General features: G+C 41.8%; 1 long non-coding RNA gene across 1 annotated transcript; it reads right to left on the bottom strand.

Annotated features, from left to right (window-relative positions):
* Positions 1 to 2701: 2701 nt before the first annotated feature.
* LOC103173577 lies at positions 2702 to 5057 on the bottom strand. Its single transcript, XR_487126.1, has 3 exons — positions 4898 to 5057; positions 4315 to 4356; positions 2702 to 2899 (listed from the first exon to the last, which is right to left on the bottom strand). It is a non-coding gene; the product is annotated as an uncharacterized LOC103173577 (long non-coding RNA).
* Between the last annotated feature and the right edge of the window lie 238 nt (positions 5058 to 5295).

Here is a 5295-nt window from a genome sequence, read left to right as displayed (position 1 = left end):
TAACTTCACATTTCCCCACATTAAATTCCATCTGCCACCGACTCGCCCACTCCCCTCGACTATCTATATCCCTTTGCAATCTTTTTGCATCATCCTCAGAGCTCACTCTCCCACCGAGTTTAGTGTCATCCGCAATTTAGATACGTTACATTCAATGTCCTTGTCCAGGTCATTGATGTAGATTGTAAATAGCTGAGGCCCAAACACTGATCCTGTGGCACTACTCTAGTCACCTCCTGTCAATTCGAGAATGACCCGTTTATTCCTACTCTCTGTCTTCTACCCGTTAGCCACCCGTTATCCATGCTAATATGTTCCCATTAATCCCGTGGGCCTTAACCTTGTGCAATAGTCTTTTGTGTCGCACTTTGTTAAATGCCTTTTTAAAATCTAAATGTACTATATTTCCTGGTTCCCTTCGATTAAACCTGCAGATACATCTTCAAAACACTCTAAAAGATTAACTAAAGATTAGTTAAGCGTGACTTCCCTTTTGTAAAGCCATGTTGACTGCCTCATCTTGTTATGGTCTTCCAGGAATCCCATGACGACATCCTTAATTAAGGACTCAAAAATTTTCCCAACCACTAAAGTCAGACAAACTGGTCTATAGTTCTCCATCTTCTCTCTCCCACCCTTCTTAAATAGTGGTGTCACGTTTGCAATCTTCCAATCAATGGGAACCGTTCCAGAATCCAGAGAATTTTGGAAGATCAAAGACAAGCCATCCAGTATCTCAGTCGCCACCTCTTTTAAAGCCCGAGGATGTAGGCCATCAGGTCCAGGAGATTTATCAGTATTAAGACCTGACAATTTTGACGGTACCTTCAGCTCCCCTCTCGACTCTCTACCCCCTCCTCGCTCCCTCCCTCCCTTCCCTCACCCTGACCATCTCCCCCCTCCTTGCTCCCTCCCTTCCCTCCCCTCACACTGACCATTTCCCCCCTGTTCGGGTCCTGACCTAACTGTACAGCGCCTTGGGACATCCTCCCGACGTGAAAGGCGCTCAATAAATAGAATCTTGTTGTTGTTGTTTACCTAAAACCGTTTCTTTACTAATATTAATTCCCCCAAGTTGCTCGCTAACATTTCCTCCTTGGTTTCCCTCTATTCTTGGTAGGTTTTCAGTGTCTTCTAAGGTGAAGACAGTAGCAAAGTAGTTGTTTAACGACTCTATCTTTGTCCCCTACTATAATTCCCCCCGTCTCTGCCTGTAACGGACCCACATTTACCTTTGACAGTCTCTTACTCTTTATATATTTATAAAAACTCTTGCAGTCTGTCTTCATGTTCTTCGCTGGTTTGCCCTCATATTCCCTTTTCTACCTCCTAATCACTTTTTTGGTCCTTTGTTGATCCCTAAAGTTCTCCCAATCCTCGGGTTTACTGCTCATCTTAGCTGTTTTATAGGCTTCTAACTTTATACTTTCCCTGACTGCTCCAGTTAGCCACGGTTGGGCCACCTTTCCCGTGGCATTCTTATTCCTCAAAGGAATATGTGCTCACTGGGAATTTTGCACTATCTCCTTAAACGTCTGCCATTGCTGGTCTACTGTTAAATCCTTAAGTCTAATTTCCCAGTTTATTTTGGCTAAACCCTCTCTCATACCAGCAAATTGGCTCTACTTAAATTTAAAACCTTTGCTTCAGACTTAACTACTTCTCTCTCGAACTTAATGCTAAATACTATCACATTATCGTGATAGTTCTATCGTGGAGTCCTGTAGCTCAGTGGTTAGAGCACTCGCTTTGCAAGTGAGAGACCTGAGTTCAATTCCAGGCAGAGGGCGAAACCTTGGGCAAGTTTCCTTACTCCACACAGAGCCTAATAATAATTCCTCCAAAACCAAAAACAATAATAAATTGGTCATTTTCAATCTACGACTGTTTGTGGGACATTGCTGTGCGCAATTGGCTGCCGCGTTCGCCCAAAAATATACAGTCAATTCACTTTACAGTCTGTTCTGTGAAGCGCTTTGGGACGTCCTCCCGACGGGAAAAGCGCTATATCAAATGCAAAGATTATTATTATTATTATGATCACTTTGCCCTCGAGGAGTCTTCTTTTCCAGTTTGCTGATCAGCTCTGATTCATTGCACAAAACAAGGTCTAATATGGCCTTTCCCTGGTCTCAGTCTCTCTCTCAGTCTCTCTCTCTCAGTCTCTCTCTCTCTCCAGTCTCTCTCTCTCAGTCTCTCTCTCTCAGTCTCTCTCTCTCTCAGTCTCTCTCTCTCTGTCTCTCTCTCTCTCTCTCTCTCTCTCAGTCTCTCTCTCTCTGTCTCTCTCCCACTCTCAGTCTCTCTCCCACTCTCTCTCTCTCTCTCTCAGTCTCTCTCTCTCTCTCAGTCTCTCTCTCTCTCTCTCTCTCTCTCTCTCAGTCTCTCTCTGACTCTCAGTCTCTCTCTCTCAGTCTCTCTCTCTCTCTCTCTCTCTCTCAGTCTCTCTCTCAGTCTCTCTCTCAGTCTCTCTCTCTCAGTCTCTTTCTCTTTCAGTCTCTCTCTCAGTCTCTCACTCCCTCTCTCTGTGTGTCTCTCTCACTCTCAGTCTCTCTTAGGCTCAGTCTCTCTCACACTCAGTCACTCTCAGTCTCTCCCAGTCTCTCACTCTCAGTCTCTCTTTCTCTCTCACTCTCAGTCTCTCAGTGTCTCAGTCTTTCTCTCCAGACTCTCACGGTGACTGGTTTCACACACTCACATCAGAGCCTTTTCCGATGAATTTATTCAGCTTAATCACAGGTTTAAATCTCCCGTAAATCTCCCTCTACACTGTGCGTCCGTCCACACTCCCAGGTCCGGGTTTAAGACACAGTAGAGTTCCCTCTCTATGATTTCAACTCAGATTTTATAAGCGATTTTAGAAGCAGATTAATTTTTGTCGCAAACTTTCTCTATCCGGAATCTGGGAATAAATCAGAACAAAATGCAATTTAAAATGAATTTTAAAACATTTGGAGTCCTGTAGCTCAGTGGTTAGAGCACTCGCTTTGCAAGCGAGAGACCTGAGTTCAATTCCAGGCAGGTCAGGGCGAAACCTTGGGCAAGTTTCCTTACTCCACACAGAGCCTAATAATAATCCCTCCAAAAACCCAAAACAATAATAAATTGGTCATTTTCAATCTACGACTGTTTGTGGGACATTGCTGTGCGCAATTGGCTGCCGCGTTCGCCCACAAATATACAGTCAATTCACTTTACAGTGTGTTCTGTGAAGCGCTTTGGGACGTCCTTCCGACGTGAAAAGCGCTATATCAAATGCAAGGATTATTATTATTATTATTATTATTATTCACACTCACACCTACACACACACACTCACATTCACACACACTCACAGACACACACAAATTCACACTCACACACATACGCAAACATACACACACACATTCACATTCACACATACACACTCACACATTCACACACACACTCACACTCACATTCACACACACTCACACACACACACAAATTCACACTCACACACATACGCAAACATACACACACATTCACATTCACACATACACACTCACACATTCACACACACACACACATTCACACTCACAGTCATACGCACACATATACACACACAAACACATTCACACACACATACGCAAACACACAGCCACACACTCACACACACATTCACACTCACACATTCACACTCACACACACTCACACACACACGCGCACTCACATACACGCGCAGACACACACTCACACGCACACTCACAAGCTCACACACATAGATACACAGACCCACACACACATTCACACTCACAGGCATACGCACACATATACACACATTCACACACACAAACACATTCACACACACACACATACGCATACATACACTCACACACATTCACACACACTCACACACACATTCACACACACAAACTAGCACACTCAAATACACACACGGACACATACACACACATACACACACACACGCGCGCATATGCAAACACACACACTCACAAACACACATTCACACACACACACGCACACTCACATACACACACACACACATTCACACACACACATACGCAAACACACACACACATACACATACACATTCACACACACCCACACAAACGCAAACATACACACACCCACATTCACACACACACACTCACACGCACACACACTCGCATACACATGCACACAGACACACACACACACAGACACACACAAACATACACTCACACAGACACACACACACACAGACACACACACACACACAAACATCCACAGACACACACACACACAGACAAACACACACACACTCACACACACACAGTGATACAGTTAAAATCTTACCCCGGACACACGTATCTGTATAAACATCTGTTGCAAATCGGTCTACAAACACAGATACAACAGTGACAATCCCTCTCAGTCTCTCTCTCAATTATACACAATTATATTATTATTAATATTGTTATATTATTAACATTATTATTAATATATTAATAATATCAATATTATTATTATTGATAAGTATGTATTATTAATGATTATGATTCATTATTATTAATTATTATCATTGTTATTAATATCATTAATTAAAACAGTATTATTATTAATAAAGTATTAATTAACAGTCAGGTCTATTATTATTAATTATTATTATTTATTGTTAATGTGAATTATTATCAAGAATAGTAACGATATTAACTAAAATCCAGGAATACTATTGATAATAATTATTAGTATTTGTTATTAATGATTATGATTGATTATTATTAATTATTATCACTGTTATTAATATAATTAATTAAAACAGTATTATTATTAATAAAGTACTAATTAACAGTCAGGACTATTATGATTAATCATTATTATTTATAGTTATTGTGAATTCTTATCAAGAATAATAATAATATTATTATTGATTATTTACCGGGTTCGTAATACTCATAAATCTTCACTTTTCCCGGACGAACATTTTCGACCTCGAAAGATTTCTCCAAAATAAAACTTCCTGAAACTCCAACTGCTGAGACCTGGAGAACAGACACACTCACACTTACTGTAGCTCACACCCACTCACACCCACTCTCACACACACTTTCTGAACTCACACCCACTCACACCCAGTCACACTCACACACACACTCACACTTACTGTAGCTCACACCCACTCACACCCAGTCACACACACACTCACACTTACTGTAGCTCACACCCACTCACACCCACTCTCACACACACTTTCTGAAGCTCACACCCACTCACACCCAGTCACACTCACACACACACTCACACTTACTGTAGCTCACACCCACTCACACCCAGTCA

Source organism: Callorhinchus milii, unplaced genomic scaffold (assembly GCF_018977255.1).
Source record: "Callorhinchus milii isolate IMCB2004 unplaced genomic scaffold, IMCB_Cmil_1.0 Scaffold40, whole genome shotgun sequence".
NCBI classification, from domain to species: Eukaryota; Metazoa; Chordata; class Chondrichthyes; order Chimaeriformes; family Callorhinchidae; genus Callorhinchus; species Callorhinchus milii.
This window is presented reverse-complemented; position numbering and strand designations above follow the sequence as displayed.